At 48.0% G+C, this 11017-nt stretch overlaps 1 long non-coding RNA gene across 1 annotated transcript; it reads right to left on the bottom strand.

The window, feature by feature from the left end:
- Positions 1-3103: 3103 nt before the first annotated feature.
- On the bottom strand, positions 3104-8655 carry LOC144330486 (uncharacterized). The gene is made up of 3 exons (XR_013396712.1): positions 8366-8655; positions 5337-5428; positions 3104-3734 (listed from the first exon to the last, which is right to left on the bottom strand). It is a non-coding gene; the product is annotated as an uncharacterized LOC144330486 (long non-coding RNA).
- Positions 8656-11017: the final 2362 nt, after the last annotated feature.

Here is an 11017-nt window from a genome sequence, read left to right as displayed (position 1 = left end):
CCACCGACTCCTGGGCGCTTCCGGGACTCAGCTCCTGGCAGGGGGTAGGGCAAGGGCAGGGGGCAGGGCCAGGAGTGCCCTTGGGCCGGACCCCGGCTCCGCCTTGGGCTTGGGTCTGTGGTCCAGTCCATGTCCAGCACTGTGATCCCCTCCTCTCCCCACCCCCTGCAGCGGAGGTGGCTGCGGCACCCGCGAACAGGTGTCAGCTTGTGCGGGCTCTGAGGTCTGGGATCCCAACGTCTGCCAAAGTCCTGCGTTCCGTGGGTGCGGGGACGCTGTGGTCTGGCCTCGCAGGGCTGCAGCTGGGGCGGCTGGGGAAGCTGGCCTGGGTTCCTCGGTGGGGCCCCGCACCCCCCACTTCTACCGGCAGCATCCGATGCTCCCTGACCCTGGTTAGGACCCTTCCTCCTGGCGTGGCCCAGTGTTCCCGCGGAAGCCCCAGAACGCGGCCTTCCCAGGAGCCGGCTCGGGCCTGGGGCCTGCGGGTCTTCACTATGGTAGCGAATGGACCCAGGGGCTACTGCGTGGGGCGCACGAGCTTGAGGCACCAGCCTCCGGCCACTGTCCCTGGAGGACAAGGGACGCGGCTCCGGAGCAGAGGGTCCTCCCCTGGGGATGCCCTCCCGGCGGCTGTGCGTGGGGCTAGGGGCTGTGCCTGGAAGTTGGCGGGTGGGAGAAGCATTCTGAGCACAGAGGACAACAGCCAGGCCCAGGCCCAGGCCCAGGCCCTGCAGGCCCCCAGGGTCTCCAGAACCCCAGAGAGGAGGAAGGCCTCCGTGTGCTCAGAATCAGCTCACACCCCGGGGAGGAACCTCAGAGGGTCGGGACAAGGAAAAGGTCCCTGCCCAACATCGGTCTGGGTGCTGGTGGGACAGGGCAGGCTCAGCCTTGGGGCCAGTCAGGGCCCTGTTGGGTTTGGGGTCCCCCTGCCAGGTCCGCATCTGCAGCCACAGCCCCTCAACCCCAGCAGGGACCCAGAGCTGGGATCGGGACCCCCGGTGGCCATCTTGTACCACTGCAGTCCTGCTGCTGAGGGGTTCCCAGGGTCCCTGGCCCCACAGCCTAGGGGGCTCCCGGGCAGGCGTGCTCTGCCGTCCACTCATGCAGGGCCAGCGTGGAGCCTGTGGACCTCAGAGGCAAGCCTCAAACACGCACCCAGATTAGGATCCCAGGAACCCGGCTCACACACAAATCAGAAAAGTCCTAAAGAAGCAGAAACAAAAATCAGTGAAACAAGAAACTATAGAATAAGAATCCAAAGAAAAGCGAAATGTCTGTGTTATCAGACAGAATATGCAATGTGTGCTTAAGAGGTTTTTTTGTTTGTTTTGTTTTGTTTTGTTTTGTTTTGAGATGGAGTCTCGCTCTGTTGCCCAGGCTGAAGTACAGTGGTGTGATCTCAGCTCACTGCAACCTCCACCTCCAGGGTTGAAGCGATTCTCCTGCCTCAGCCTCCCGAGTAGCTGGGACTACGGGGGCCTGCCACCACGCTTGGCTAATTTTTTTGGATTTTTAGTAGAGACCGGGTTTCACCATGTTAGCCAGGATGGTCTCGATCTCCTGACCTCGTGATCCTCCTGCCTCGGTCTCCCAAAGTGCTGGGATTAAGCGTGGCCACCACGCTGAGCCAAGAGGTTTTTTAAACTTACAGAAGCTATTCAAATATACTGCAAAATGAGAAAATACTGCACGTTGCATTTTGAAATGACCTGAGAGTTTTATGAAGAACTTCTAGAACTGAAAACTGTAATTGGTGAGGCTAAAATAAGAATGCATGGGACAGGCAGCGCAGAGGACACGCGGGAGCGGGAGCTGGTAACACGGAAGAAAGAGGGGGAGATGCCACCCAGCCCGAGCGCAGCCCCACGGAGGCTGGACGGAGGCTCCCGCAAGGGCTTCTTCTGTCCAAAGGAGAAACAGAGTCGGGGGAGGCAGTTGCTGGGAATTTTCCAAAATATCTGAATAATAGGATGCGTCAGGATCAAGAAGGCCAAGTCCCAAGCAGGATAAATAAAAACAAACTCCACGTCCACACCGTGAGGCTTGCGGATGGAGCTGCCAACACCAAAGGCAAAGAGACGTTAGAAGTATCCAGAAGGAGGCCGGGCGTGGGCTCACATCAGTAATCCCAGCACTTTTCGAGGCATAGGTGGGGGAGTCACCTGAGGTCAGGAGTTCGAGAGACCAGCCAGGCCAACACGGTGGAACCCCATCTCTACTAAAATCACAAAAATTAGCTGGACGTGGGGGCGTATCTGTAGTCCCAGCTATTCGGGAGGCTGAGCCAGGAGAATCGCTTGCGCCTGGGAGGCATAGGTTGCAATGAGCTGCCATCGTGCCACTACAAAGAGAGAGAGAGACAGAGACAGAGACAGAGACAGAGAGAGAGAGAGAGACAGAGAGAGAGAGAGAGAGAGAGAGAGAGAGAGAGAGAGAGAGAGAGAGAGAGAGAGAGAGAGAGAGAGAGAGAGAGAGAGAGAGAGAGAGAGAGAGAGAGAAAATGTGTGTGTGTGTGTCAGGGCCACAGAGACTCTAGAGCCGGACTCGGGAGCCCCCCAGCGGCCGTCCCGTGCCACTGCACGTTCTCATAGACGGGAGAGTCTCAGGAACCCAGGAGCAGACAAGACGCCTGGGGCAGCCTCCGAGCATCTACTCCCATCTGCTGGCTGTTTACACCCGAAAGCCATCCCTCAAGACCAGGACAACCGGTGACACTTTCACACAAAGGGCACAGTGACTTAACTCCCGCACGCTGGCTGCTGGCGCCTCCTAAGAGTGTGTTTAGAAATGTTAAAAGAAAAAACTATTCCATGGTAGTTGTTCAGCGTGGAGAGGCAGGCGTGACTCAGGTCCGCCGCGGCAGGAGCAGGGACCACCACTGCCATGGGGGAGAGAGATGGGGCTCAGTTCTTAACACAGCATGGGCTGGCGGGGATTGACAGCCAGGGAGCTGGGTAAACTCAGAGGACGGACATTCCCAAGAGGAAATATTGGGGGGAAGGAGGGTTCCGGCTACTAGCCCAGGAAGATTCTTGCTGAAGACAGACCAGGGTGATCAGACCTGGGAGATGGTGGAAGAGGAGAAACTCAGGATCAAGGGTGATCAGATGTCAAGAGTAGGTCTTTAAAGTGACTTAGCCAGGTTTTTTTGTTGTTGTTTTTTCTTTTCTTGAGACAGAGTCTCGCTCTGTCGCCAGGCTAGAGTGCAGTGGCATGATCTTGGCTCACTGTAACCTCTGCCTCCCGGGTTCAAGCCATTCTCCTGCCTCAGCCTCCCGAGTAGCTGGAATTACAGGCACATGCCACCACACCCAGCTAATTTTTGTATTTTTAGTAGAGACAGGGTTTCACCATGTTGGCCAGGCCGATCTTGAACTCCTGACCTCAGGTGATCTGCCCTCCTCAGCCTCACAGTGCTGGGATTACAGGCGTGAGCCACCGCCCCGGGCCCCACCAGGTACTTTTTTAAGCCTTTTTCTTACGAGGAAGTGCAAGCAGGCCTAGGAGAAGGTTCCAGAGCCCGACTGCAGTTTAGCCAAGCAGAGAATCTTTGTCAGTCCACCCTGTTTAAGGAAAGAGGAGAAATTCTCATTTCCCTTGAACAATATAAGTCCGTTTTCTTGTTGGATGGCCTTTCATTCGTTAAGAACCAGCTGGGTTTTCTGTTGGGACTGGGTAGAAGAGGACATTTGGCTGCATGGCGCTAGCAGTTGGACGTTTAAAGAGGAGAGATTCTGTGAAAATAAATGAAAACCGAGGTTAACAGAAATGCAGTTTCTGAGTCCATGGGCACCAGGCCAGATTTCTAGACGCTGGGCCTGAAGCATGTTCAGCTGCAGCCAGGTAGGCAGCTGAAGGGCCTTCCTGATTCGCAGGTCAGGTGTTTTGCAGAAGCTGCCCGCACAGCATCTGTGGTGAATATTTCTCTAAAGTTTACATCAGCTTGTCCCATTTCAGCTCACAGGGCTTCAGTTTTAAATTTCAGTGATTCCAAGTCAGACGGTGAAGGAAAAATTGGAAAAATTAGTTTGCAGAGTTGTGGCCTGATATTAGAGAAAACTAGAAGAATTCTGAAGGGGGGCAGTCCTTCTACACCTGTGGGTATTTCTCATCAGGTGGGACGAGAGGTTGAGAAAAGAAATAAGACACAAAGTCTAGAGAAAGAACAGTGGGCCCAGGGGACCTGCACTGGCCCCGGTCTCTGAGTTCCCTCAGTGTTTGTTGATTACTATTTTCACTATCTCAGCAACAGGAATGCGAGCAGGGAAGGAGAGCAGGGTGACAGTGGGGAAAAGGTCAGCAAGAAAACATGTGAGCAAAGGAATCTGGGTCACAAATAAGTTCAAGGGAAGGTACAATGCCTGGATGTGCACGTAGGCCAGATTTATGCTTCTCTCCACCCAAACATCTCAGTGGAGTAAAGAATAACAAAGCAGCATTGCTGCCAACATGTCTCGCCTCCCGCCACAGGGCAGTATTGCTCCTATCTCAGAATTGAACAAATGTACAATCGGGTTTTAAACTGAGACATTCAGTTCCCAGGGGCAGGCAGGAGGCAGAGGCCTTCCTCTTATCTCAACTGCAAGAGGCCTTCCTCTTTACTAATCCTCCTCAGCACAGACCCTTCATGGGTGTCGAGTTGGGGGACGGTCAGGTCTTTCCCATCCCACGAAGCCATATTTCAGGCTATCACATGGGGAGAAACCTTGGACAATACCCGGCTTTCCAGGACAGAGGTCTCTGCAGCTTTCCGCAGTGCATTCTGCCCCTGGTTTATCGAGAATGGAGAATGGCAATGACTTTTACCAAGCACACTGCCTGTAAACATTTTGTTAACAAGGCACATCCTCCACAGCCCTAGATCCCTTAAATCTTGATTCCACACAACACAGGTTTTTGTGAGTTCAAGGCTGGGCAAAGTTACAGATTAACAGCATCTCAGGGCAAAGCAATTGTTCAGGGTACAGGTCAAAATGGAGTTTCTTATGTCTTCCTTTTCTACATAGACACAGTAACAGTCTGATCTCTCTTTCTTTTCCCTACATATCCCCCTTTCCTTTTGACAAAACCGCCATCATCATTATGGCCCATTCTCGCTGGTCACCGTCTCTTTGGAGCTGCAGGATACACCTGTAGACCTTGTTTTTTATCAGGCTTTTCTTAGCTAACTGTGTCAGCAACTTTATTTGGTCCCAGGTCGGCAGCTTTGCTTCCTTGGTGGATGGCCACTTCTTCTGTAAGTTGTAGGTACCTAAATGGAAGCTGGTTTTTTCCTGGTGAAATACAAGCAAAACCTCTCCCCCATGTTATCACCTTCCCTATTTCCCATGACTTACTTTTGTTGTCTTTCCACCAAATCAGTTTTCCCTCATGTGGGCTGTTCTTTTTACCAGTAAAGTGTTGTTCTGCAGAAGTAGTGGTCTGATTTCTATAAATGTTTAAAAAATTTAAAAAAAAGAATGCTAGATTAAGTTGCATCTGGGGAGTGTTATACTCCTTACTCTCTTTTTCCTTTTTTTGTTTCACGAATTGAGCTTTGAGTGTTCTATTAGTTCTTTCAATTATGGCCTGTCCTTGGGAATTATAGGGGAGTCCTGGTGTATGTGTAATTTTCCACTGATTTAAGAATTTTTGAAATGTTTTGCTACAGTATCCTGGCCCATTATCAGTTTTAATTTTTTCTGTAACTCCCATGACAGCAGAACAAGATAATAAATGTCTTTTAACATGGGAAGTACTTTCTCCTGTCTGGCAGGTTGCCCATACAAAGTGTGAATAAATATCAACTGTCACATGGACAAATGACAATTTTCCAAATGAAGGTACATGTATGACATTCATTTGCCATAATGCATTAGGACATAGAACTCTGGGATTAACTCCTGCCTCCTGAGTGGGCAGGTGTAGGACTTGACACTGACTGCAATGTTGTACAATATTTTTTGCCTGTATCCACGTGATATCGAATTTATTTTTCAGTCCTGTTGCATTTACATGAGTCAAGGCATAAAGTTCTTGTGCTTCTATGAATGCAGACAACACTAGCAAGTTAGCTTGTTCATTTGCTTTAGTTAAAGGCCCTGGTAAATTAGTATGTGCTCGAATATGACTAATATAAAATGGGAAATTTCTTTTTCTTACAGGTTTTTGTAACAAATTAAACAGCTGGTTTAACTGATCATCCATACTATATTTGATTAGGGCTGTCTCGACATCCTTTGTAGCTTGTACTACACACGCAGAATATGAAACAATGTTAATAGGCTGATTAAAATCTTGTAACACTGAAATGACAGCAACCAACTCTGCTCTTTGAGTTGAGTGATATTGAGTTTCAATGACTCGTTCTTTTGGCCCAGTGTAAGCCAGTTTTTCATTGCTGGAACCATCAGTAAACACCGTCAGAGCATTTTCTAAAGGTTTATGTCTGGTAATTTTAGGTAAAATCCAAGTACTCAACTTTAAAAATTGGAAGATTTTTGTTTTTGGGTAATGATTGTCAATAATTCCCACAAAATCAGCAAGACCAATCTGCCATGCAGCAGAATTGATAGAGGCTTGTCTAAGCTGTTCCTTGCTTAAAGGAACAATGATTTTATCTGGGTCACTTCCACACAACTTTATTATTCATAATCTTGCCTAATTAATGTAGCCATTTGATCCAAGTACAATGTAAAAGTCCTAATCGTACCATGAGGAAGGAAGGACCACTCCACAAGATCTGTGTTTTGAACAATAATGCCTGTTGGAGAATGTGCAGTAGCAAAAATCAAAAGTTGGAGTGGGGCTAAGTGATCTATTCTATTTACTTGTGCAGACCGAATTTTTTCTTCAACTAATTCAGTTGCTTTAGTTGCCTCTGGAGTTAATGTGATTTTACTAGTCAATTCTGGATCCCCCCTCAAGATAGAGAACAAATTTGACATGGCATAAGTAGGGATGCCTAGATTTGGCCAAATCCAATTAACATCTCCTAGCAATTTTTGAAAGTCATTTAATGTTTTTAATGTGTCTTTTCTTATTTCTATTTTTTGTGGTTTAATTTTTCTTTCCTCTGCCTGCATTCCCAAGTAATGGAAAGGAGCAGAGGTTTGAATCTTACCAGATGCTATTGTCAGTCCCGGGTTTGCAACCTCTGTCTACAGAAATGTGTAACAGTCAATTAATTTGTCTCTCGTTTCCGCAGCACACAAAATATCATCAACATAATGAATGATGTAACAGTCTGAAAACTTGTCTCTAACTCGCTGAAGAACTTGAGCTGCAAAAGTCTGACAAATAGTTGGACTATGAAGCATTCCCTGAGGCGAGACTTTCCACTAAAACCTGGTGGCTGGTTCTTTATTATTTATGGCTGGTATAGTAAAAGCAAATTTTTCAAAATCCTGTTTTGCCAGAGGAATGATAAAAAAGCAATCCTTCAGAGCAATTTTAATTAAAGGCCAGTCTTTGGGAATCATGGCCGGAGAGGGCAGACGGGGTTGGAGAGCCCCCATGGGTTGAATTACCCCATTAACGGCTCTTAAGTCAGTCAGCATGCGCCATCTGCCGGATTTTTTCTGAATTACAAACACTGGAGAATTCTAAAGAGAGAAAGTGGGTGAAATATGTCCTTTTTAAAATAGTTTTTTAACTATTTTATGTAGCACCCCCAACTTTTCCTCAGGGAGCAGCCACTGTTTGACCCAGACAGACGCTGCAGGGCGAGTCTGAATTGCTCCTTCACCGTAGTGAACTGCATGTGGGCAATAATGGGCACCGGGAGCGAGTCGCAGAGCCTGGTTTCGGGCTCCCTCCCCCAGCACTCACTCGGCTGAGGAGGAGGAGGTGGCCATCCTGGTTTTAGCCCTGATGACCCCGATGGTTTTGGACCTTTTTCTTCTACTTTTAATGTTTCAGGGTATATTACCTCCTGTCATTGATTGTAGTCAACATTTTGCGTTGACCGAGCCATTACAGACTCTGTTACATATTTACAATGTGAACTTTTCGTTCCTTTCTGGAATTCCGTCCCTGCCTCTTCTTCACAATCTATTACACAGCTTTCAGGGGCATCAGAAACTGAAACACTATCTTCTCCTGTTTGAAACAGTTCTAAAGTTGCTTTAATAATGGCCCAATCATTCCATACCGTAAGTGGAATGATTTTACCTTCCCTACTTGCATGTTTTAATTCTTTGTCAATTTTTTCCCAGTCTTTTAGATCTAAAGTTCCCTGTTCTGGAAACCATGGACAGAACTGTTCTATTGTTTGAGATAGTGTACTTAGATTTTGTGTAGAAGCTCTAACTCCCCCTCTTCTTAAGAGAATTTTAATGAAGCTGAGACAAGAGGCATATTTACTTGCAGTTTGTCCCATTGTTACCTGGATTCCTCCAAGCGCACAAGCTTACCGCAAGGCTGACCGTGGACATACTCGGGAATCTCTCGTCGACTGTCCTCAATGCTCATGTTCTTAGTGTACCTTCACCCTAGAGAAAGGCACCCACGTTCGGCGGCAGATGAAGGGGGCCAGCCCCTGCACACCTATGGGTAGTTCTCGTCAGGCGGGATGAGAGACTGAGAAAAGAAATAAGACACAGAGACAAAGTCTAGGGAAAGAACAGTGGGCCCAGGGGACCGGCACTCAGCATACGGAGGACCTGTACTGACACCGGTCTCTGAGTTCCCTCAGTATTTATTAATTACTATTTTCACTATCTCAGCAAGTGGAATGCGGTAGGAGAGCAGGGTGACAGTGGGGAGGAGGTCAGCAAGAAAACATGTGAGCAAAGGAATCTGTGTCACAAGTAAGTTCAAAGGAAGGTACCCTGGATGTGCACATAGGCCAGATTTATGCTTCTCTCCACCCAAACATCTCAGTGGAGTAAAGAATAACAAAGCAGCATTGCTGCCAACATGTCTCGCCTCCCGCCACAGGGCGGTATTGCTCCTATCTCAGAATTGAACAAATGTACAATCGGGTCTTATACCGAGACATCCAGTTCCCAGGGGCAGGCAGGAGACAGAGGCCTTCCTCTTATTTCAACTGCAAGAGGCCTTCCTCTTTTACTAATCCTCCTCAGCACAGACCCTTCACAGGTTTCGGTCTGGGGGACAGTCAGGTCTTTCCCATCCCACGAAGCCATATTTCAGGCTATCACATGGGGAGAAACCTTGGACAATACCCGGCTTTCCAGGACAGAGGTCTCTGCAGCTTTCCGCAGTGCATTGTGCCCCTGGTTTATCGAGAATGGAGAATGGCGACGACTTTTACCAAGCACACTGCCTGTAAACATTTTGTTAACAAGGCACATCCTCCACAGCCCTAGATCCCTTAAACCTTGATTCCATACAACACATGTTTTTGTGAGCTCAAGGTTGGGCAAAATTACAGATTAACAGCATCTCAGGGCAAAGCAATTGTTCAGGGTACAGGTCAAAATGGAGTTTCTTATGTCTTCCTTTTCTACATAGACACAGTAACAGTCTGACCTCTCTTTCTTTTCCCTACAAATTCAAGATCCAGTCCAGTTTGCAGATAAACAACGAAACCTCGTAAACAATGAACAGGGCTGAAATCTCATCACGGTGCCCTGCAGTTTTCCATTGAGTCATTTTTTTCTCCACAGTCACTCCCATATTTCCATAAATGTTGATCCAAATAGGAGTGATATGTTTGCAAAGTAAGTCTAGTTTCACTAAACTTGGCCTGATTGTTTATATAAGTGCAACAAGAAGCAATTGACCATACTGGCTCTCTTTAAATTTGCTTTGCTGGAGGCTGGGCGTGGTGGCTCACGCCTATAATCCCAGCACTTTGGGAGGCCAAGGCAGGCGGATCATGAGGTCAGGAGTTCGAGACCAGTCTGCCCAACATAGTGAAACCCTGTCTCTACTAAAAATAAAGTAAAATTAGTTGGGTGTGGTGGTGTGCACCTCTAATCCCAGCTACTCGGGAGGCCAAGGCAGGAGAATCACGTGAACCCGGCAGGCGGAGGTTGCACCCAGCCGAGATCACGCCATTGCACTCCAGCCTAGGTGCCAGAATGAGACTCTGCTAAAAAAAAAAAAAAAAAAAAAAAAAAAAATTGCTTTGCTGCTTTGCTGGAGCTTTTCATAAAGAATCTCAGATTAAACTGTAAAGGCCTCCTGAGGCTGGGAAGTCACACCAAGGACTTGCCATCTGACTTGGCACTCAGTACCTGTAGATCTGGATGAATTCCTTTCTTCTCACAGTCCCCAAAATGCCCTGAGGTTGCTGGGCTGCTTTACTCAACCTGCAAGACCGGGAACCCTCAGGCCAATTTTTCCAAGTGGGGGTTTATCAGCTCCCTAAAGTCAACCATAGTTCCTTAAAGCTGTGTGGTCATATCTGAAAATATGACGTTCCAGTCAAAGCCTTGGTAATATCATCAGTGTCTGTAATTGTGCCCTGTTACAAGGAGAACAGATTCTTATTGAACTTTTATAAATAATTCTATTGTCATAAAAACAAGTGTAGGGAAAAGAAAGAGATCAGACTGTTACTGTGTCCATGTAGAAAAGGGAGACATAAGAAACTCCATTTTGATTGGTACTAAGAAAAATTGTTTTGCCTTGAGATGCTGTTAATCTGTAACTTTAGCCCCAACCCTGTGCTCACAGAAACACGTGCTGTGTGGAATCAAGGTTTAAGGGACGAGGGCTGTGCAGGCTCTGCCTTGTTAACAATATGTTTACAGGCAGTGTGCTTGGTAAAAGTCATCACCAGTCTCCATTCTCGATTAACCAGGGGCACAATGCACTGCGGAAGGCCGCAGGGACCTCTGCCCGAGAAAGCCTGAGTATTGTCCAAGGTTTCCCCCACTGACACAGCCTGAGATATGGCCTCGTGGGAAGGGAAAGACCTGACTGTCCCCCAGCCCAACACCCATAAAGGGTCTGTGCTGAGGAGGAGGAGTAAAAGAGGAAGGCCTCCGTCTCCTGCACGTCCCTGGGAATGGAATGTCTCGGTGTAAAACCTGATCGTACGTTCGTTCTATTCTGAGATAGGAGA

This window comes from Macaca mulatta, chromosome 7 (genome assembly GCF_049350105.2).
Source record: "Macaca mulatta isolate MMU2019108-1 chromosome 7, T2T-MMU8v2.0, whole genome shotgun sequence".
Classification (NCBI taxonomy): Eukaryota; Metazoa; Chordata; class Mammalia; order Primates; family Cercopithecidae; genus Macaca; species Macaca mulatta.
This window is presented reverse-complemented; position numbering and strand designations above follow the sequence as displayed.